The sequence below is a fragment of the Cherax quadricarinatus genome, unplaced genomic scaffold (genome assembly GCF_038502225.1).
Source record: "Cherax quadricarinatus isolate ZL_2023a unplaced genomic scaffold, ASM3850222v1 Contig378, whole genome shotgun sequence".
Classification (NCBI taxonomy): Eukaryota; Metazoa; Arthropoda; class Malacostraca; order Decapoda; family Parastacidae; genus Cherax; species Cherax quadricarinatus.
In genome coordinates this window covers 156,507-181,600 of record NW_027195404.1, presented here as the reverse complement: position 1 = coordinate 181,600, position 25,094 = coordinate 156,507, and the positions used below count along the sequence as shown (strand labels likewise).

General features: G+C 44.3%; 1 long non-coding RNA gene across 1 annotated transcript; it reads left to right on the top strand.

Annotated features, from left to right (window-relative positions):
• The first annotated feature begins 1,867 nt into the window (after nucleotides 1–1,867).
• Nucleotides 1,868–24,810, top strand: LOC138851345 (uncharacterized). The gene is made up of 4 exons (XR_011391167.1): nucleotides 1,868–1,926; nucleotides 9,371–9,420; nucleotides 21,858–22,621; nucleotides 23,451–24,810. It is a non-coding gene; the product is annotated as an uncharacterized lncRNA (long non-coding RNA).
• Nucleotides 24,811–25,094: the final 284 nt, after the last annotated feature.

The window sequence follows — 25,094 nt, the reverse complement described above, 5'->3', positions numbered from 1 at the left end:
CCTGGGTTCTGTTCTATAATAAGGTGTCTTAGCTGCCAGTAAGGCAGAGTCCACAAACATCTTAGGATACCCCAGTGTCACGCCAATGTCCAATATTTTCCCAATTTCTTCGTCTAAGAAGTCAGGACTGTACACTGTATAGGTTCTCTCAAACATAGTGAGAAATACACTCCTTTTGACTGTGGTCTCATTGTTGGAATATTAGTGAATGTATGAGCACACATTGGTGGTCTTCCTATATACTGTAAACTGTGAAGGCCACTAATGTGTGCTTATACATTCACTAATATTCCAACCATGAGACTAGAGTCAAAAGGAGTGTATTTCTTACTATGTTTTTGAGAGCTTATAGAGTGTGCAGTCCGGAGTATATTGCGCTGGTTATAATAAGGCTAGGTAAGTTTTCTAAGGTTCTTTTAGAACATAATTATTAATTTTTACATTAACCTATAAGAGAGCATTTTAGAAAGATCTTAATTTTAAATGAGTTCTTACTAATTGACCAATTTTACCTATTCAGCACGACATATATGTCAGGAGAGAGAGAAAGAGAGACAGACAGAGAGAGACAGAGAGAGAGAGAGAGAGAGAGACGGAGAGGGGAGAGAGAGGAAGAGTGGGAGACAAAGATAAAGGGGAATATTCACTGATACGTCGAATCTTCGTAAAGCAACACATATAAAAATGCTGGTGTCCCGCAGCTCGATTGGTAGAGCACTCATCTCACACACTGAGGTCTGGGGTTCGATTCCCGGAACGGGGAGGAAACATTAGAACGTGTTTCCGTAAGATACCTACTGTCCAGGTTCACCTAGCACTAAAAAGGGTACCTGGGTGTTAGTCAACCGGTGTGGGTCGCATCCTGGGAGAAAAATTGACCTAATTTGCCCAAAATGCTCTTCATAACGAGGGACTTTCTATATAGTAGTGTGTCATTGATGTCAGCTATATAGTAGTATGTCATTGATGTCAGCTATATAGTAGTATGTCATTGATGTCAGCTATATAGTAGTATGTCACTGATGTCAGCTTTATAGAAGTATGTCATTGATGTCAGCTATATAGCAGTATGTCATTGATGTCAGCTATATAGTAGTGTCATTGATGTCAACTATGTAGTAGTATGTCATTGATGTCAGCTATATAATAGTATGTCACTGATGTCAGATATATAGTACAATGTCAATGATGTCAGCTACATAGTATTATGTCATTGATGTCAGCTATATAGTATTATGTCATTGATGTCAGCTATATAGTATTATGTCATTGATGTCAGCTATATAGTATTATGTCATTGATGTCAGCTATATAGTATTATGTCATTGATGTCAGCTATATAGTATTATGTCATTGATGTCAGCTATATAGTATTATGTCATTGATGTCAGCTCTGGTCTGTACATGTAGAAATATAGATTATTATGATTAATATTTTGAATTGGGGGTTTCAAGTCTATCTACTACACGAGGGTTATCAGGGCTGCAAGTCACCTGTATACCTACCGGGTATATACCCTGACAGCTGCATATCTCTCAGGGTATATATGTTAAGAATTTGTTTGAATTCTTTGTGTATTAAAAATTTTTTATCTGGCGGTGGATAGGTTACCGCGCAACAGTAGTGTAGTCGATAGGCTTCAAACCCTATTAACCAACCTGTATACCACCAGTCACGAATACTTTAATTTTTAGATTGGGAATTAAATTTTGGGTGTATACAAGGAGAAACATACAGCGCTGGGTGTATGAATCACGTGTTCACGAAGATGTTTAAAAACTCCGCGAAGAAACGACTCATTCAAAGGCTTCATGAAAAGCTTCGAAGCCTCGAAGCTTGACGAACTTGACGAAGCTTATTGTCCCTCACTGTTGTTGTAGCAGCTACAACAGGACGGTCGCCTCACTACACTCTCCTACATAGAGGTAAAATACACTGAAATGTGTATATCCTTCAGTTTATATGCACCCAGAGATGTATATTTGTGTATACACACATCGGTGTGTAACTAGTTGTATATGCTTTAATTTATATTTCAGGTATGAGAGTATATACATTGAGAAGTGTACATCACTCGGTGAATATACAGAGACATACATCTCTGTATATATACTGGTGTATATCAGTATATATAACATGTTTATAAATGCTTAGACTGTGTATGATCCCTACGGATTTAGCGCCCTCAAATTCAGTACTGAATGCGCTATTATTATCGATGTTTATATCGTAATCATTATAACTAATGGTAGTAAGATAGTGAATTGTTATAAGTGATTGTAAGTTCATAGTGTTATTGCGGGAGTGTTATTGCGGGAGTGTTATTGTGGGAGTGTTATTGTGGGAGTGTTATTGTGGGAGTGTTATTGCGGGAGTGTTATTGCGGGAGTGTTATTGCGGGAGTGTTATTGCGGGAGTGTTATTGTGGGAGTGTTATTGCGGGAGTGTTATTGCGGGAGTGTTATTGCGGGAGTGTTATTGTGGGAGTGTTATTGCGGGAGTGTTATTGCGGGAGTGTTATTGTGGGAGTGTTATTGTGGGAGTGTTATTGCGGGAGTGTTATTGCGGGAGTGTTATTGCGGGAGTGTTATTGCGGGAGTGTTATTGTGGGAGTGTTATTGCGGGAGTGTTATTGCGGGAGTGTTATTGCGGGAGTGTTATTGCGGGAGTGTTATTGCGGGAGTGTTATTTGCGGGAGTGTTATTGCGGGAGTGTTATTTGCGGGAGTGTTATTGCGGGAGTGTTATTGCGGGAGTGTTATCGCGGGAGTGTTATCGCGGGAGTGTTATCGCGGGAGTGTTATTGCGGAAGTGTTATTTGCGGGAGTGTTATCGCTAGAGTGTTATTGTGGGAGAGTTATTGCGGGAGAGTTATTGCGGGAGTGTTATCGCGTAAGTGTTATAGGGGGAGTGTTATCGCAGGAGGGCTATCGGGGGAGTTTTATCGGGGGAGTGTTTTCGGGGCAGTTATCGGGGAAGTGTTATCGGGGAAGTGTTATCGCGGGAGTGTTATCGCGGCTCGCGGGAGTGTTACCGCGGGAGTGTTACCGCGTGTGTTATCGCGGGAGTGTTACCGCGTGTGTTATCGCGGGAGTGTTACCGCGTGTGTTATCGCGGGAGTGTTACCGCGGGAGTGTTACCGCGGGAGTGTTACCGCGGGAGCGTTATCGCGGGAGTGTTACCGCGGGAGTGTTACCGCGGGAGTATTACCGAGGGAGTGTTACCGCGGGAGTGTTACCGCGGGAGTGTTACCGCGGGAGTGTTACCGCGGGAGTGTTACCGCGTGTGTTATCGCGGGAGTGTTACCGCGGGAGTGTTACCGCGTGTGTTATCGCGGGAGTGTTACCGCGGGAGTGTTACCGCGGGAGCGTTATCGCGGGAGTGTTACCGCGGGAGTGTTACCGCGGGAGTGTTATCGCGGGAGTGTTACCGCGTGTGTTATCGCGGGAGTGTTATCAGGAAACAACAAATTAACATTGTCTCAAAACTGTTGAGGATAGAACAGGTGGCTCTAGCACCAGCTGGATACTCCAGCACCACCTGGATACACAAGCACTAGCAGGCTACCCCAACACCAGCTGGATGCCCCTGCACCAGCTGGATACACCAGCACTAGCTGGCTACCCCAGCACCAGCTAGCTACCGCAGCACCAGCTGACTACCCCAGCGATAGCAAGCTACCGCAGCACCAGCTGACTACCCCAGCGATAGCAAGCTACCCAAGCACCAGCTGACTACCCCAGCACCAGCTAGCTACCCCAGCTCCAGCTGACTACAGCACCAGCTGATTACCCCAGCTCCAGCTGACTACAGCGCCAGCTGATTACCCCAGCTCCAGCTGTCTACCCCAGCACCAGCTGACTACTCCAGCGCCAGCTGATTACCCAAGCACCAGCTAGCTCCCCAGCACCAGCTGGCTACCCCAGCACCAGCTGGCTACCCCAGCACCAGCTGACTACCGCAGCACCAGCTGACTACCGTAGCACCAGCTATCTACCGTAGCACCAGCTATCTACCCCTTGCACCAGCTGATTACCCAAGCACCAGCTAGCTACCCCAGCACCAGCTGACCCCAGCACCAGCTGATTACCCAAGCACCAGCTAGCTACCCCAGCACCAACTGGATACCTTTACCAAGCTAGCTACCTTAGCACCAGCTGCCTACCCCAGCAGCAGCTGACTACCCCAGCACCAGCCGACTACCGCAAAACCGGCTAACTAAACCAGCACAAGCTGACTACAGCACCAGCTGATTACCATAGCACCAGCTAGCTACCCCAGCACCAACTGGATACCCCAACCAAACTAGCCACTCCAGCACCAGTTGGCTACCCCAGCACTAGCTGGCTACCCCAGCACTAGCTGACTACCCCAGCACCAGCTGGCTACCCCAGCACCAGTTGACTACCCAAGCACCAGCTGGCTACCCCAGCACCAGCTGACTACCCCAGCACCAGCTGACTACCCCAGCACTAGCTGACTACCCCAGCAGCAGCTGGCTACCCCAGCACCAGCTGGCTACCCCAGCACCAGCCGGTTACCCCAGCAGCAGCTGACTACCCCAGCAGCAGCTGGCTACCCCAGCACCAGCTGGCTACCCCAGCACCAGCCGGTTACCCCAGCACCAGCCGGTTACCCCAGCACTAGCTGACTACCCCAGCAGCAGCTGACTACCCCAGCAGCAGCTGACTACCCCAGCAGCAGCTGACTACCCCAGCAGCAGCTGGCTACCCCAGCAGCAGCTGGCTACCCCAGCAGCAGCTGGCTACAGTCATCCGGACACCATCTGCCATCATAGGTCAGTTTCAGTTCAACAATTAATGATTATCTCACCTTCACTGCATTACACAAGCTGTGTGTGTGTACTCACCTAATTGTAGTCACCTAATTGTGGTTTCAGGGGTTGAGACTCAGCTCCTGGCCCCCCCACTTCACTGAGTGCTACTAGGTCCTCTCCCTGCTCCATGAGCTTTATCATACCTCATTTTAAAGCCTCCACTACCTCACTAGATTCCACTTCCTGATTATAATTGAAGAAACACTTCCTAACATCCCTGTGACTCATCTGAGTCTTCAGCTTCCAACTGTGACCCCTTGTTTCTGTGTCCCATCTCTGGAGCATCCTGCCTCTGTCCACCTTGTCTATTCCACGCAGCATTTTGTATGCCGTTATCACGTCTCCCCTGACCCTCCTGTCCTCCAGTGTTGTCAGACCGATTTCCCTTAACCTTCGTAGGACATTCTCTTTAGCTCTGGAACTAGCCTTGTTGCAAACCTTTGCACTTTCTCTAATTTCTTGACGAGTTTAACCAGGTGTGGGTTCCAAACTGGTGCTGCGTACTCCAGTATGTGCCAGACGTACTGAGGTACCGGAACGCTATTCTCAGGTTTGTGTGTGTGTGCTCACCTAATTATGGTTGCATGGGTCGAGACTCAGCTCCTGGCCCCGTGTGTGTGTGTGCGTGCGTGAGGAGGTATAACGTGTGTATGTGTGTGTGTGTGAGGTATAACGTGTGTGTGTGTGTGTGAGGAGGTATAACGTGTGTGTGTTTGTGTGTGTTAGGAGGAGGTATAACGTGTGTACGTGTGTGTGTGAGAGAGGAGGTATAAAATGTGTGTGTGTGTGAGGAGATATAACGTGTGTGTAAGTGAGGAGGTTTAACATGTGTGTGTTTGTGTGTGTGTTAGGAGGTATAACGAGTACTCGCCTAATTGTACTCTCCTAATTGTGGTTGCTGGAGTCGAGACTCGGCTCCTGGCTCCGCCTCTTCACTGAGTGCTACTAGGTCCTCTCTCTCCCTGCTCCATGAGCTTTATCACATCTAATCTTAAAGCTGTGTATGGTTCCTGCCTCTAGTACCTCACTTGCTAAACTATTCCACTTCCTGGCAACTCTGAAGAAATACTTCCTAACATCCCTTTGACTCATCTGGGTCTTCAACATCCAATTGTGATCCCTTGTTTCTGCGTCCCATGTCTGGAACATCCTGTCTCTGTCCACCGTATCTATTCCTCGCAATGTTTTGTATGTCGTTATCATGTTTCCCCTGACTCTCCTGTCCTGTGTCGTCAGGCCTATTTCCCTCAACATTTCTTCGTAGGACATTCCCCTTAGCTCTGGAACTAGCCTTGTTGGAAACCTTCGTACTTTAATTTTTTGACGTGTTTGACCAGGTGTGGGTTCCAAACTGGTGCTGCGTACTCCAGTATGTGCCTGACATACACAGCGTATAAAGTCTTGAACGATTCTTTACGGCGGTACCGGAACGCTATTCTCAGGTTTGCCAGGCGCCTATATGCGGCTGCAATTATCTGGTTAATGTGTGTTTCCGGAGACGTCCTCGGTGTTATGCTCACCCAAAGATCTTTCTCCTTGAGCGAGGTTTGCAGTCTTTTGGCTCCTAGCCTATAATCTCTCTACGGTCTTCTTTGCCCTTCCACGATCTTCATGACTTTGCATTTGGCGGGGTTAAATTCGAGTTGCCAGTTGCTGGACTATGTGCGTGTGTGTACTCAACTAATTGTGGTTGCAGGGGTCGAGATTCAGCTCCTGGCCCTGCCTCTTCACTGGCCGCTACTGGGTCCTCCCACTCACTGCTCCATGTGTTTTATCATACCTTGTCTTAAAACTATGTGTGATTCCTGCCTCCACTACATCGCTTGCCAGACTATTCCACTTCGTAACAACTCTGTGCCTGAAGAAATACTTCCTAACATCCCTGTGACTCACCAGAGTCTTCAGCTCCCAATTGTGATCCCTTGTTTCTGTGTCCCCTCCCAGGAACATCCTGTCTTTGTCCACCTTGTCTATTCCGCGCAGTATTTTATATGTCGTTATCATGTCTCCCCTGACCCTCCTGTCCTCCAGTGTCGTCAGGCCGATTTCCCTTAACCTTTCTTCATAGGACATTCCCCTTAGCTCTGGAACTAACCTTGTTGCAAACCTTTGCACTTTCTCTAGTTTCTTGACATGCTTTATCAAGTGCGGGTTCCAAACAGGTGCTGCATACTCCAGTATGGGCCTGACGTACACAGTGTACAGTGTCTTGAACGATTCCTTACTAAGGTATCGGAACGCTGTTCTCAAGTTTGCCAGGCGCCCATATGCTGCAGCAGTTATCTGGTTGATGTGTGCTTCCGGAGACATGCTCGGTGTTATACTCACCCCAAGATCTTTCTCCTTGAGCGAGGTTTGCAGTCTTTGGCCACCTAGCCTATACTCTGTCTGCGGTCTTCTGTGCCCTTCCCCTATCTTCATGACTTTGCATTTGGCTGGATTAAATTCGAGAAGCCAGTTGCTGGACCAGGTGTCCAGTCTGTCCAGGTCTCTTTGAAGTCCTGCCCGTTCCTCATCTGATTTAATTCTCCTCATTAACTTCACATCATCTGCAAACAGGGACACTTCTGAGTCTAACCCTTCCGTCATGTCGTTCACATATACCAAAAATAGCACTGGTCCTAGGACCGACCCCTGTGGGACCCCGCTCGTCACAGGTGCCCACTGTGATACATCATTACGTCCCATGACTCGTTGTTGCCTCCCTGTCAGGTATTCTCTGATCCATTGCAGTGCCCTTCCTGTTATACGCGCCTGATGCTCTAGCTTCTGCACTAATCTCTTGTGAGGAACTGTGTCAAAGGCTTTCTTGCAGTCCAAGAAGATGCAGTCAACCCACCCCTCTCTCTCGTGTCTTACTTGTGTGTGTGTGTGTGTGTGTGTGTGTGTGTGTGTGTGTGTGTGTGTGTGTGTGTGTGTGTGTGTGTGAGAGAGTGTGTGTGTGAGGAGGTATAACGTGTGTAGGTATAACATCTGTGTGTTTGAAAAGGTATACCATGTTTTGATTAGGTATAGCGTGTGAGGAGGAATAGCGTGTGCGTGAGGAGGGACAAAGCATGTGTGAGGAGGAATAGCGTGTGCGTGAGGAGGGACAAAGCGTGTGTGAGGAGGAATAACGTATGTATGAGGAGGGATAACGTGTGTGTGAGGAGGTATAATGTGTGTGTGTTTGAGGAGGTATAACGTGTATTTGGGAAGGGATAACGCATGTGCCAGGAGGTATAGTGTGTGAGTGAGGAGGTATAACTGAGATACTGCCTGATGTAGGCTGAATGGTATACATAGACATAGAATACATGGATCTGGAATACATGGACCTGGTATACATGTACGTGTAATACATGGACCTGGAATACATGGACCTGGTATACATGTACGTGTAATACATGGACCTGGAATACATGGACCTGGTATACATGTACGTGTAATACATGGACCTGGTAAACATATACCTGGTATACATGGACGTGGAATACATAGACCTGGTATACATGGACGTGGAATACATGGACCTGGTATACCTGGACCTGGAATACATGGACCTGGTATACCTGGACCTGGAATACATGGACCTGGTATACATGGACCTGGTATACATGGACCTGGTATACATGGACCTGGTATACATGGAGCTGGTGTACATGGATCTGTAATACATAAACCTGGAATATATGGACCTGGTATACATGGATCTGGAATACATGGACCTGGAATACCTGGACCTGGCATACCTGGACCTGGAATACATGGATTTGGAATACATAGACCTGGCATACATGGACCTGGCATACATGAACCTGGAATACAAGGATCAGGAATACAAGGATCTCGTATACATGGATTTGGAATATATGGACCTGGAATACAAGGACCTGGAATACAAGGACCTGGTATACATGGATCTGAAATACATAAACTTGGAATATATGGACCTGGTATACATGTACCTGGAATACATGTACCTGGAATACATGGACCTGGAATACAGGGACCTGGAATACATGATCCTGGAATACATTGATCTGGAATGCATGGACCTAGAATACATTGACTTAGTATACATTGACCTGGAATACATGGTCCTAGAATGCATGGACCTCGTATACTATACATGGACCTGGTATACATGGATCTGGAATACATAGACCTTGAATACATGAAACTGGAATACATAGACCTGTTATGCATGGACGTGGTATACATGGACCTGGAAGACATGGACGTTATATACTTGGACCTGTTATACATGGATCTGGAATATATGGACCTGCTATACAATGGGCGTGGTATACATGGACCTGGAATACATGGAGTTGTTATACATGGGCGTGGTATACATGGATCTGGAATACATGGAGTTGTTATACATGGGCGTGGTATACATGGATCTGGAATACATGGACCTGCTATACAATGGGCGTGGTATACATGGACCTGGAATACATGGAGCTGTTATACATGAACCTGGTATACATGAACCTGGTATACATGAACCTGGGAGGTGTGTATTAACACCTAGTGCTTACATTACAGGTAGGTGAAGCTTCAGAGATCGTCCAGGGACAGATGACAGGATCGCTAAGGTGAGTTGATGGGTAAGTTCTTGTAATGTTGAAATTACCCCCGATATGTTAGGTAATGTTACGCCGAGATGCGGCTTTGTTAAATATATTGATTCATCTTTCACACACACACACAAATAAATATATATATATATATATATATATATATATATATATATATATATATATATATATAATATGTCGTGCCGAATATGTAAAACTTGCGATCTTGGCTTAAATATCAACACTCATCTTGCCATATAAGACAAGCGAAAATTTCTGTATGCAGTAATTTCGCAAAAATCATTCTGAACCTAACGGAAAAAATATATTTCATTGTGTTTGTTTAGTATTAAATTATTGTAAACGTATCTAAAATATATTTAATTGGATTTTGCTAAAATAAATTACGCTTCTTATAATAAGGTTAGGTAAGTTTTCTAAGATTCTTTTGGTGCATAATCATAAATTTGGACTTAATTTTAAATGAGTTCTTGCGAATTGGCCAGTTTTACATATTCGGCACAACATATATATATATATATGTGTGTGTGTGTGTGTGTGTGCATGTATATATGTATATATGTGTACTGAGATGTTCAAATATTCATAAATACATGTATACATTTAAAAATTATACAATAATGAATGATCACATACAAGAACAACATTAATGTTCACTATGATGAATGAACACGACCAAGAACAATACTGATGTTCACCTTTATATTAACAGTGTTGTGCATGAACAACACCGTTGTGAACAACACTAACATGAACAACACCGTTGTGAACAATAACATGAACAACGTTGTGAACACTAACATGAACAACACCGTTGTGAACAACATGAACACCGTTGTGAACAATACTAACATGAACAACACCGTTGTGAACAACACTAACATGAACAACACTAACATGAACAACACCGTTGTGAACAACACTAACATGAACAACACCGTTGTGAACAACACTAACATGAACAACACCGTTGTGAACACTAACATGAACAACACCGTTGTGAACAACACTAACATGAACAACACTAACATGAACAACACCGTTGTGAACAACACTAACATGAACAACATTGTTGTGAATAACACTGACATGAACAACACCGTTGTGAACAACACTAATATGAACAACATCGTTGTGAACAACACTAACATGAACAACACTAACATGAACAACACCGTTGTGAACAACACTAACATGAACAACATTGTTGTGAATAACACTGACATGAACAACACCGTTGTGAACAACACTAATATGAACAACATCGTTGTGAACAACACTAACATGAACAACATTGTTGTGAACAGCACTAACATGAACAACATTGTTGTGAACAGCACTGACATGAACAACATTGTTGTGAACAACACTAACATGAACAACACCGTTGTGAACAACACTAACATGGACAACACCGTTGTGAACAACACTAATATGAACAACATCGTTGTGAACAACACTAACATGAACAACACCGTTGTGAACAACACTAACATGAACAACACCGTTGTGAACAACACTAACATGAACAACACCGTTGTGAACAACACTAACATGAACAACATTGTTGTGAACAGCACTAACATGAACAACATTGTTGTGAATAACACTGACATGAACAATGCTGTCGTGAACCAGGTACTAAGGGTGCAGTAGGGTACCCGTCGTTATATAAGTACCTTGGTTCATTGACCAGTCACAGGCCAACTTGCTAAAACTAAAGCAACTTAGTTCACTTGTGGTACACATCTTTTGTCACCGTGTAATACACTTACTATTCAACCTCTGTAAATAGTATACATAAGTGTATATATCTTGTAATATCTAGCAAATATCTGGTGAAAGAAATACAAGTTGTTACGCTCCAAGTTTTATTTCAAGCCAGAAAGTTAACTTCTGGTTATGGCATAACAATTATGGTCAGAGTTTGGGGAGTAAATAATACGGTTCAATAAATCTTATTTTTATAGGTAGAAGGTTGGTAGATATTACAACCCAGGATTCCAAATGGCCTGTTACCCCGGGTGTAATGGGAGCAAATAAACACAGTAGAAAAAGTTTAGACTTATATTATCCTTCACCAATTTAGAACAGCAATATGTACACTATGTACAGTGATAAGTATAGTGCACTCCACGGTAAGCAAAGCAGAAATAGAAGCCACAAGATAGCAGACCGTGCTTCAACCAGCTCTAGAATGGGAATGACAAGGGCAGACAGGAGAGCGGTACCCACATAACCTCTGCGATTGCCAAAACCATCTTCTTATTGGCTAGAACCTGGTCACTAGTTGAACGACGGGGCCCCATCATCAACTCTTAGCAACCTGGTTCGCTGGTTGGGGGAGATAGCCTGTAAATGAGGGTGTGTACATGCGCCGAATAAAGGTTACGTACTCTTTGCATGCCACACCCCCACCCCGAGAAGGCTCAGGATTAGGCTGCCACCTCCCAGTGGTAACCGTGCCGCCATGGCACAAAATAATGGGACCGCCTTTCCTCTCCACCATCCAACTCTTAGATAGAGCTCAGCTTTTCTTGTGACCAAAAGCTAAACCCTAAACTTAGAGTGAGACAGCAGTCTGACAGGCTAGCATAGGTCCAAGATACAGGCGGACGGTAGCCCGCATCCCCTCACTAAAAAAAAACCCCCACACCAGGGGATAAAAAAAAGAGCATGAAAAGGGGTTACCACAAATAACATCCTAACCTAAATAAAATATTATACTCTAGATAAAGAGTCTGCCAACATATTTTCTTTGCCAGCAATATATTTAATGGACAGATTATAGGGTTGCAGCCTTAGCGTCCAGCGCATAAGCCTTGTGTTGTGGTTCTTCATGGCTTGGAGATATACTAGAGGATTGTGATCACTGTAGACTGTGACCACCTGCGATGTCTGGCTCACATAAACATCGAAATGCTCCAAAGCCAGTACCAGCGCGAGGGCTTCTTTTTCAATGGTAGAGTAAGCCCTCTGATGTGGCTGGAACTTGGCTGAAAAGTATGATACAGGCTGCAACTCGTTGTTCCCGATTTGTAATAGTACTGCCCCAACCCCAGACTCACAAGCATCAACCTGTAATGAAAAAGGTTTGGAGAAGTCTGGAGACAAGAGAATGGGTGCAGTGCACAATAGTCTTTTTGCTTTATTAAAAGCAGTGTTACAGTCTGAGGTCCAATTAAAGGGAACTTTTTGACTGGTAAGAGAGGTAAGAGGGGCTACAATATCTGAGAAATTCTTACAGAATCTTCTGTAAAATCCTATCATGCCTAGGAAACGTTGAAGAGATTTCCTATCATGAGGAACTGGATAATCTTTAATAGAAAGAACTTTAGCAAGTTTAGGTGCAACTTTACCACTACCTACTTCATGGCCTAGAAAAGTGACAGTGGCCTGGCCAAAGGAAGATTTAGATAAATTAACTGTTAAATGGGAACTCTTAAAGGTCTCAAACAGAGCCTTAAGTCTAAGTAGGTGTTGATCCCAAGTATCAGACACCACAACAATATCATCTAGGTACGCTGCCGTGCCTTCAAGTCCTTTAATAGCCTGATGGATAAGTTTCTGGAATGAAGAGGGGGAATTTTTCATTCCGAAGGGTGTAACTGTGTATTGATAATGTCCTCCTGGAATTACGAAGGCAGAGATTTCCTTCGCCTTATCTGTCAAAGGTACCTGATAGTAGCCTTTAAGGAGATCTAATTTGGACACAAAAGTCGCCTTACCCACAAAGTCAATTACGTCATCCAGACGAGGAAGAGGGTAAGCATCTGTAATTGTGACCTCATTCACCTTACGGTAGTCTGTACACATACGAAACCCTCCATCAGCCTTCACAAGGATGCACGGTGAAGCCCATGGACTAGACGACTCCTCCACTAAACCATGCTTTAACAAAAAATCTACTTCCTGCTGAAGTAGCCTTTGCTTTTCAGGATTAGCTCTGTAGGGGGAGAGTTTAATTGGTTTAGAGTTACCCACATCTACATCATGGTAACCTAACGTACATTTTTTCGGCACATCCCAAACAATATTAGGATATGACTGTAGAAGCTCAGTTAAATTTGTTGCTTGCGTTTCAGATAATCTCTCCATTAAAGGGCTAGGATCCTTGAGGAGGACAGAATTTGAAAGTTTAATATTAATTTCAGAGATAGAGTGCAAAGAGTCAGAGTCGTCCTCAGAGGTAGAGGACAGAGTCATTACTGGGACTTTATCTGGTGTATGGAAATACTTTAACTGATTAATGTGGTAAGTTTTAGATTTTGAGGTCTTATCAATGGGAGCTACCACATAATTTACATCAGATAATCTACTTACAATCTGCATAGGTCCCGTAAATCTAGCTTTCAAGGTGTGGCCAGGTATAGGTTCCTGCACCAACACCTTGTCTCCTGGATGGAAGGAGCGGAATTGTGCACTTCTGTCATACCTCTGTTTCATCTTGCTTTGAGCTGTCTTTAGGTTAGCCTTGGCTAACTGACGTGCCACCTGCAACCTTGAAGACGGATTGTAGAGTGTTGAACTAACGTCTTCTCCCATCCATCCTTCTTTGAGCACCCGAAGAGGACCTCGTACATTGTGCCCAAAGATCAGCTCAAAAGGACTATACCCTGTAGACTCTTGCACCGTTTCTCGTACTGAGAACAGCAACAAAGGTAGTGATTCATCCCAGTCTGTAGGGAAGTGCATGCAAAAACTTCTCATCATTGTTTTTAATGTCTGGTGGAATCTTTCCAAGGCGCCTTGGGACTGAGGATGATAGGCAGTGGATAAGTTGTGGATTATCCCTAACCTAGTTCATACTTCCCTAAATGCTTTGGCAGTGAAGTTAGTACCTTGATCACCTTGAATAGTTTTAGGAATGCCAAAACAAGAAATGAATTTTGTTAAAGCTTTGAGAATAGCTTTAGTATTAATACTACGCATGGGAATTGCTTCAGGGTATCTGGTTACTTTATCCATAATCGTAAATAAATACTGATTTCCAGATTTTGACCTAGGTAGTGGACCTACACAATCTATAATTAAATCTGCGAAAGGTTCTCCATTAGCAGGTATAGGTTGGAGAGGTGCAGGTTTAATGGAATGTCCAGGTTTTCCAACTTGCTGACATTCTCGGCAACACCTAATATGATTCTTCACATCTTTCTTTAATTTTGGCCAATAAAATTCTTTTGTGATTCTATACAAGGTTTTTGTAATTCCTAAGTGACCTCCTAATGACGTATTATGAGCTATATTTAATATTTGAGGTCTATACTTTGTTGGAACCACTAACCTATTAAACAATTGCCGGCCCTCTATCTCCTTACCAGTCTCAGTGCAGATCAAATAATTGTTTTTAACTTCATACTTGACCGGATGACCCAAAGAGGATTTACCCATGGCTGCCTCAAAAGCGAATTTTAAAGAAGGGTCCTTTCGTTGTTCCTCCCGGAAGGACAGTCCCTCGGGCATGGAAACAGAGACATCTGGCAATCCTGCAACCTGGGAATAGGAAGGCTTGATCGGGGTCTGTTCACTTGATTTACGAGGCTCCGGCCGGTGTGCCTCGTAAAACAACGTGGCTATTCCGAGATCGGAGTCGTCCAAGGATAGGTCAACGTTCTCTCCAGACAACCCTTGGGATGTTGCCCGAGTTATGGCCAACACCGGAGAAGAATTAATCATTATAGGTTCAGAACACGAACTAACAGTAGTAATGTTATTACCCAGTAATAACACTGCATCTTTCATGGGGAATCCTTTTGAGACACCTACAGTCAAGTACCCAGTGTAATATTTGCACTGTACATAAATTTTATGCAAAGGAACAGAATATATAGCTCCTCCAAATGCTTCCAATAAAACAGAGGAATTCAAAGAAGTATTCTCTGAAAGGGGTAATATTCCCTCTCTTACAAGTGAGCAATATGCTCCAGTATCTCTAAAGGTCTTTACCTTAGTTGTTTCTGAGTTTTCCTGAAGGGAAATAAGACTTTTGCAATAATAAGGGGCCATACCTTTTTCTACTTCTCTAGGGGACATGTTACTAGGGATATTAGAGATTTTCCCAATGGGTTGGGGTTTATGGGGGCAGTTGGAACTGATGTGACCTACTTTATTGCACCTGAAGCAGACGACAGGCTTGCCCTTTACTCCCTGTTGACGTTGCAAATGGCGTCGTTCTGGCTGGTGTCTCTCTGGATACTGTTGTCGAGATGCACCATGAGTAGTTTGCCTCTCCGCAGGTGGACCATATGTTGAGAAGCGTGGCTCACCAGGTGACTTGGTTGGCTGACGTAGACGTTCTCCCTCCGGCTGGCACTTCATTCTCCAAGGTTGACGATCTCTGCTGATGCCAGGCTGTTGAAAAGAGAGACGGGACCGCTCGGACAAGGAGCGGTTAGTTTCGAAGGTATCAGCCAACCTGGCTGCCTCCAATGCAGTGGTTAAGTCACGATCCTGCAGAAAGACTCGAACCCCTGGTCCCACAGACTCCAGCAGGTTATCAATCAGAATAAGCTGCACCAGCTCCTCAAAGGTAGAGACACCACTTGCTTTATACCAGCTGGTAAAAGCTTTGGTTTGCTGTCTCACAAAGTCGACTAGGGATTGACCAAGCTGTCGTCTGCCCAATTTGAAACTCTTGCGGTATTTTGCTGGGATACACGTATATGCTCCCAACACTGTGGTCTTCACTACTCGATAATCAGAAAATTCAACGTCATTTAATACTGACGTGAATTCTTGTGCCTTACCCAATAATGCTGTATGAACCAACGATGCCCAATGCTGTTCCGGCCACCTCAAGGCTCGAGCCTGATTTTCGAAGCTTTCGAAAAATTGCTCTGGTTCGGCCTCATTGAAGCGGGGAACAAACTGTACTGCTTTCCGTAAACTAAAATTATTTACAGAATGCGAAAACTGCCTCCTTTCTCTTTCCCTATAAAATTCTTCCCTTGCGAATGCTCTCTGTTCCCTAGTTTGCTCAAGATTGATTTTTGCCAGCTCAAGTGCCAACGACGCTGATTCACCCTGAGACAACCCAGCTGCACTATACTGACCATTTTGCTCCGTAGGTGTATCATCTTCCTCCTGCGAGAACATAGCTTTTGCCCTAGCTCCCGTAGAGGGAGGAGTCTGATGTGCCATCTCTTCTTCTATAAGTTTGTCAGCAATCAGTGAACGCAGTTGCGCAGCTGTGAGAGTGCGTTTGTATGTAATGCCAATGGAACGAGCAATTTGCCAACGCTGTAGGGACAATTTAGGTAGGTTATGCAAAGTATATGCCGACACCAGACGTCTGACTCGTCTAGGTGGCATAAGTTATTCGCTATGCACAGTACGATTGCAGAATACCCCAACGTAACACGTTAATTTGCAGAACACGCTTAGCTATGCACAGTACGATTGCAGAATACGCATACAAGCAAAGCTGACTGCAAAATTCTCCACACCGAACAGGCTAGTAACAACTGACACGCAAAATTTGTAAAGCAATGCCAGACAGCAAGCTGCACAATGTTCCTGCTACGAGCTTCACCCTAAGCTCAACCGTTTCTCTAAGTCCAGCTCAACTCTCGGACAGGCTACCCATATTACAACCCAGGATTCCAAATGGCCTGTTACCCAGGGTGTAATGGGAGCAAATAAACACAGTAGAAAAAGTTTAGAGTTATATTATCCTTCACCAATTTATAACAGCAATATGTACACTATGTACAGTGATAAGTATAGTGCACTCCACGGTAAGCAAAGCAGAAATAGAAGCCACAAGATAGCAGACCGTGCTTCAACCAGCTCTAGAATGGGAATGACAAGGGCAGACAGGAGAGCGGTACCCACATAACCTCTGCGATTGCCAAAACCATCTTCTTATTGGCTAGAACCTGGTCACTAGTTGAACGACGGGGCCCCATCATCAACTCTTAGCAACCTGGTTCGCTGGTTGGGGGAGATAGCCTGTAAATGAGGGTGTGTACATGCGCTGAATAAAGGTTACGTACTCTTTGCATGCCACAGTAGACAGCAACCACCCAGGGAGGTACTACCGTCCTGTGGTAGTAGGTTGGTAGACAGCAACCACCCAGGGAGGTACTACCGTCCTGTGGTAGTAGGTTGGTAGACAGCAACCACCCAGGGAGGTACTACCGTCCTGTGGTAGTAGGTTGGTAGACAGCAACCACCCAGGGAGGTACTACCGTCCTGTGGTAGTAGGTTGGTAGACAGCAACCACCCAGGGAGGTACTACCGTCCTGTGGTAGTAGGTTGGTAGACAGCAACCACCCAGGGAGGTACTACCGTCCTGTGGTAGTAGGTTGGTAGACAGCAACCACCCAGGGAGGTACTACCGTCCTGTGGTAGTAGGTTGGTAGACAGCAACCACCCAGGGAGGTACTACCGTCCTGTGGCAGTAGGTTGGTAGACAGCAACCACCCAGGGAGGTACTACCGTCCTGTGGCAGTAGGTTGGTAGACAGCAACCACCCAGGGAGGTACTACCGTCCTGTGGTAGTAGGTTGGTAGACAGCAACCACCCAGGGAGGTACCACCGTCCTGTGGTAGTAAGTTGGTAGACAACAACCACCCAGGGAGGAACTACCGTCCTGTGGTAGTAGGTTGGTAGACAGCAACCACCCAGGGAGGTACTACCGTCCTGTGGTAATAGGTTGGTAGACAGCAACCGCCCAGGGAGGTACTACCGTCCTGTGGTAGTAGGTTGGTAGACAGCAACCGCCCAGGGAGGTACTACCGTCCTGTGGTAGTAGGTTGGAGACAGCAACCGCCCAGGGAGGTACTACCGTCCTGTGGTAGTAGGTTGGGAGACAGCAACCACCCAGGGAGGTACTACCGTCCTGTGGTAGTAGGTTGGTAGACAGCAACCACCCAGGGAGGTACTACCGTCCTGTGGTAGTAGGTTGGTAGACAGCAACCACCCAGGGAGGTACTACCGTCCTGTGGTAGTAGGTTGGTAGACAGCAACCACCCAGGGAGGTACTACCGTCCTGTGGTAGTAGGTTGGTAGACAGCAACCGCCCAGGGAGGTACTACCGTCCTGTGGTAGTAGGTTGGTAGACAGCAACCACCCAGGGAGGTACTACCGTCCTGTGGTAGTAGGTTGGTAGACAGAAACCGCCCAGGGAGGTACTACCGTCCTGTGGTAGTAGGTTGGTAGACAGCAACCACCCAGGGAGGTACTACCGTCCTGTGGTAGTAGGTTGGTAGACAGCAACCACCCAGGGAGGTACTACCGTCCTGTGGTAGTAGGTTGGTAGACAGCAACCACCCAGGGAGGTACTACCGTCCTGTGGTAGTAGGTTGGCATACAGCAACCACCCAGGGAGGTACTACCGTCCTGTGGTAGTAGGTTGGTAGACAGCAACCGCCCAGGGAGGTACTACCGTCCTGTGGTAGTAGGTTGGTAGACAGCAACCACCCAGGGAGGTACTACCGTCCTGTGGTAGTAGGTTGGTAGACAGCAACCGCCCAGGGAGGTACTACCGTCCTGTGGTAGTAGGTTCGTAGACAGCAACCACCCAGGGAGGTACTACCGTCCTGTGGTAGTAGGTTGGTAGACAGCAACCACCCAGGGAGGTACTACCGTCCTGTGGTAGTAGGTTGGTAGACAGCAACCACCCAGGGAGGTACTACCGTCCTGTGGCAGTAGGTTGGTAGACAGCAACCACCCAGGGAGGTACTACCGTCCTGTGGCAGTAGGGTGGTAGACAGCAACCGCCCAGGGAGGTACTACCGTCCTGTGGTAGTAGGTTGGTAGACAGCAACCACCCAGGGAGGTACTACCGTCCTGTGGTAGTAGGTTGGTAGACAGCAACCACCCAGGGAGGTACTACCGTCCTGTGGTAGTAGGATGGTAGACAGCAACCACCCAGGGAGGTACTACCGTCCTGTGGTAGTAGGTTGGTAGACAGCAACCACCCAGGGAGGTACTACCGTCCTGTGGTAGTAGGTTGGTAGACAGCAACCACCCAGGGAGGTACTACCGTCCTGTGGCAGTAGGTTGGTAGACAGCAACCACCCAGGGAGGTACTACCGTCCTGTGGTAGTAGATTGGTAGACAGCAACCACCCAGGGAGGTACTACCGTCCTGTGGTAGTAGGTTGGTAGACAGTAACCGCCCAGGGAGGTACTATCGTTCTGTTGTAGTAGGTTGGTAGACAGCAACCACCCAGGGAGGTACTACCGTCCTGCCAAGTGAGTGTAAAACGAAAGCCTGTAATTGTTTTACATGATGGTAGGATTGCTGGTGTCTTTTTTCTGTCTCATAAACATGCAAGATTTCAGGTACATCTTGCTGCTACTTCTTACACTTAGGTCACACTACACATACACGTACAATCATATATATACACACCCCTCTGGGTTTTCTTCTCTTTTCTTTCTAGTAACCCCTTCTGTTCAAATTACTAAATTTAAAAAGAAAAATTTTCGTTTTTCTTTTTGGGCCACCCTGCCTTGGTGGGATACGGCCGGTTTGTTGAAAAAAAATCTTATTTTAATGAAGTATCTATATATATCATACAACTTAAGGCAAATATACGAATATGTCGCATATTACCTAAGATCACTTATGTTTGTTCTATATTATCAGAGTAATATATAAGCCTTAAAATACATAGTTAGGAAGAGACCATGGATATAACATATGTACAGAGATTACGTCAGAGTATAATATATAATTTCCAATTTGGGATCAGTCAGATGCCCTACCAGAAGAGACATAGTCAAGAAACAATTCCATCAACAAAAACCCAACCCACAAACAACCTCATATACCACCATCACCAAGCTTCAGGCAGACTCCACCAAGATCCTACAAGCCACGCAAGCAGCCTCCAACACTCCTCTGCCAGCTCCTGCTGGTGATTCCACCAAAATCCTTTACTGCATCATGTATGCCCATGTACAGAATGCAGGTGAGCCTGGCTCCTTTAATACCACATCAACGAACTCTTCAAGCTCAACAACATGCCAAGTTTCACATTTCCCACGTCACCACCTTCCACCGAGATTCTCCAATCCACGGCAAATGCCACCAACATTGTTGTCCCACCACTACCAGACACCGAGTCGGCCCAATCAGAGATCTGTGAGACCTCAGAAGAACCCACTAACAAGAATCAACCAGAAACCTGAAACCTCAGAAGGACCCACCCACGAGAACTCAACACCACCTGCCTCTACTCCAACTGCTACAGACCCACCAGAAACCCCGACTCATCCAGCCCGCACTCCAACCACCACGTTCTACACCACGAAACAATACAGCAATGCTATGCCCAGCTCAGAACTTAGACAACGACTCCTAGACAACACCGCAAAGTACACCTGCCTCGGAAACCCACCTCTAACCCTACAAGACATCGTCAACGCCCTCAATGACGAAAGGTACATCCACCTCAAAGTGAAGGTACAACACCTCTCAAGAACAAAATTCAACGCAGTCATCAACGGCTCCCACTGCAGCACAGTATAAATCATCACCTACCAAAGTCCCCCAGCACTTTGCTATTTAGCTAAAGCTGGGGTGTGGCTCCAAAACAACCCTGTTTTCCTGGACACCACCAGCCATCTCCTGCCGGGCTCCTGAGCACCAGCCCTACTCTGTCACTGCTGCCACCAGCACATCTCGCTCCAACACAACCTCCTGCAGTACCTCTGCACATCACGCCCCAGAGTGGACGGGCCACTCACCTCTGCAACCCCACCTCCTACTCCACCCTCCCAACCTCTTCCATTTTTCCAGCCCTCCCCTCCCTCTTCCTTCCCATCCTCACCAACCCTCAGGTCAGAGAACTTCAGTTTATTTTAACATAAACCAAGACAAGATAACCGACCACTGTCAGTTTACCAGAGAGGAGCAGCTGTGTTGATTCCTTGGCTGATAGTTTCTCACTGCTCCTCCCTCAACCTTGAGCGTACAGATCAGGTGGGTCACGTGACGTGACTTACCAACACTTAGTACAGCATTTGAACAAAATGAGAAAGGGGGAGGGGGAGCGAGAGGGGGAGGGGGAGCGAGAGGGGGAGGGGGAGCGAGTATAACCATCGAACACCACACATTAACCTTACACCGGTACACAGACTGATTGGTACTTGACTATACCTTTAACTTAACTTATCGTGGCCACACAACATAGATAATAATAAGCCTTAATAATACAAGGACATTCATTTCCAATTTAGCTATTAAAGGGAACGACCACAATGTAATATTAAAGAAAAGGTAACAATAGTAGAGGCGTAACACAAGTCATATACTATTGTCGAGTTTGTTTGCTCCATTTTGAAACCCATTACCACCAGGTCACAGGCCACACTATATCTGTGTTTGTAAAAGAAAGTCACATAGCAAGGTCACAGCAGTCACACAGCAAACAGGTCACATAGCAAGCAGGTCACACAAGGTTCTTTCCCATTCTCTTTCAGTGTGTTCAACACCTGATAACAAAACACTGACCTACAATAAACATCAGTGGCAGCTATGTGGGGACTTAAAGTTGCTGCTATATTGCTTGGACTGCAGCGAGGCTACACTAAGTATGTATTGCTGTTTTCTGTGTGAATGGGATATCCGGAGGAGAACTTCTCATTACATCAAGAAGGACTGGCCACTCTGACACTCACTGGAACCTGGAACAAAAAATGTTCGGTGTTCTCCACTTGAATACTCAAGCAGGATATTGTTACCACCATTACATGTTAAGGCTATGGACAAAACGTGACAGTATTTAAGAACTTTGGTGGTAACTCCTGGAGGCTAAAGGACAGAAAATTCTATGGGGGCGAATTTGTTGGTTCACAGATTAGCGAGCTTCTTAGAGACGAGGAGTTGGACTATCGTAGTCGGTGAGAAGAAAAATGTGTGGAATACCTTATGGTTAGCAGCAACCAATTTTCTCGGATATAAAAAAAATTGACAACTACAGAGAGCAATGTGTGTTTAAAGCTGCACTTTTTTCCATTCTCACCTAGGATTTTTATACGGTTAACTGCAGAGCAGTCAGTGATGAACATGAACGTTTCCAGCAGGACATCTCAGTCATAGAAGAACGCTACCAAGGGAAAATGGATTCCATCAGTTTTGTCAATAATAGGAAATACTCCAGAAGATGTGTTCACTATAACAGCTGACGTGCTTATTGTGTTCCCTAGAATAGATGACATGGATGCAGTTGTCCTCCGTGGAGCAGGTGATTTACAATATATTCTGCTTACTATAGCAGGTAACCTACATCTTGTTTTTACTATAGCAGGTAACATGCATCTTGTTATTTTAGCAGGTAACATGCATCTTGTTATTATAGCAGGTAACATGCATCTTGTTATTATAGCAGGTAACATGCATCTTGTTATTATAGCAGGTAACATGCATCTTGTTATTATAGCAGGTAACATGCATCTTGTTATTATAGCAGGTAACATGCATCTTGTTATTATAGCAGGTAACATGCATCTTGTTATTATAGCAGGTAACATGCATCTTGTTATTATAGCAGGTAACATGCATCTTGTTATTATAGCAGGTAACATGCATAGTTTTAATTATAGCAGGTAACATGCATCTTGTTATTATAGCAGGTAACATGCATCTTGTTATTATAGCAGGTAACATGCATAGTTTTTATTATAGCAGGTAACATGCATCTTGTTATTATAGCAGGTAACATGCATAGTTTTTATTATAGCAGGTAACATGCATCTTGTTATTATAGCAGGTAACATGCATCTTGTTATTATAGCAGGTAACATGCATCTTGTTATTATAGCAGGTAACATGCATAGTTTTTATTATAGCAGGTAACATGCATCTTGTTATTATAGCAGGTAACATGCATAGTTTTTATTATAGCAGGTAACATGCATCTTGTTATTATAGCAGGTAACATGCATCTTGTTATTATAGCAGGTAACATACATCTTGTTATTATAGCAGGTAACATGCATCTTGTTATTATAGCAGGTAACATGCCTTTTGTGTTCACTATGGCGAGTGAAATACTGTTATATTCACTTCAACAGGGGATGTAATGTGTTCATCTGGACAACTGAAGTGCAGGTGGTCTAGATTAAGGCGCTGCCTTGATGACTGATGAAACAATATTGGAAAAAGCTGTTAGAGAAAAGTGGGCTCAAAATAATAACTGGTAAACAAATTGAATTTCTGTCTACAACATCCTGTAATTATCTGTCAGGTTATTATAAGAGATTCTTGAATAAAGAAATAGATAAAGATAGATCATTTACCAAGACTATCAGAAAACCTTTGCTAGTGCTATCAGAGATATAAAGAACACTGGGTTATATGCAGTAATACCAGAGATATATATGTTAGGCCTATACATAGTAACACTAGACATGTAAACATCACAATATTATGATACTTAGTAAAATTAGAAAAGCAAATATATGGTAATATCAAGGATACAAAGATAACGCTGTTATGTATAGCAATATCAAAGTTACTAATGTTATTCTTAAACATAATAACACCGGGGATATTACGAATACAATGTTTGACATAACATCTGAAACATGCAAAAATAAGTAAGTTACACATAGAAACATACGAAGATCACAATTTTATATGAATGAAAATGCAGAATAAATCAAATAAGAACATAAAAAAGTAGGACATTTAAATAGACAAATTAAAAAACAACTGGCTTCACCATGGTGGTCCAGGTAGAGGAGTTCTTCTCTTCTGGCTGGACTATGTTTCTAGTCTTCCCGGGCGGATGTATTTACTGGGCGCAGATTTCTGTGTGTCCTTCCCGGTAATTACATCCATTTGTATATACTGATATTTAAACACTTGTGTTGTAATATCATATATGGTCAGTGCTTCATGGTGTTGCTACATTTGAAGAGTTAAGTTCCTCTCTGAGGTAATGTTGTGTTTGGGGTTCACACCTCTCAACGTCCACCTCAAATGATGGAGTTTAATTCCATTTCTTCCCCTTTTATTGCATAATATTTTGATAAATTACTGGTAGTATAGAACATATTGTCAAGTAGTTCAAACAATGACTGATCGAACCTTTGTGACATTTAAACTTTATTCTTTAGTAAATTATGCTTTGCATTGCCATTTTTCATAATCATAGCTGTTTGACCCTTGTAGGTTTAGCGCTTTTTTTTATTATAATAATTTCATACTCATAATGAGAGAGCACAGTATTATTGAGGCCTGATGTGTTGTAATTCGTTATTCAACATTCACTTTTCTGAATCACTTAAGAACACTTATACATGTCCATTTATAAGTAATTGATCTCAGTAACTAACTTGTTTTTCTCAGAGTTTATTAAAGTCTGTTATTTACACAAACTTTCTTGTCTCCACTTACATGTGCCAGACAACATTCACCTTAAATATCAACGAATAAAAGACTCGAAATAGATTTAGTGTCTTAGTAAGTTTAATCCATGTATGATCTATTGTTACCTCCACTCCTGTTCGATTCATTCATTGTATCATGAATGATGTATTATTCCCTGCACTCTTGTTACTACAATACCTGTATACTACCTTCTCTCACTTCCTGTCATAATAAACTGAAATATCGTAATTAGTGATTACCGGAAAGTTGAAGATAACGCAATGTTACATGGGTTCCCCGACATTTGACCGAACGGACAAACATCACGGCATTCATCACAATGT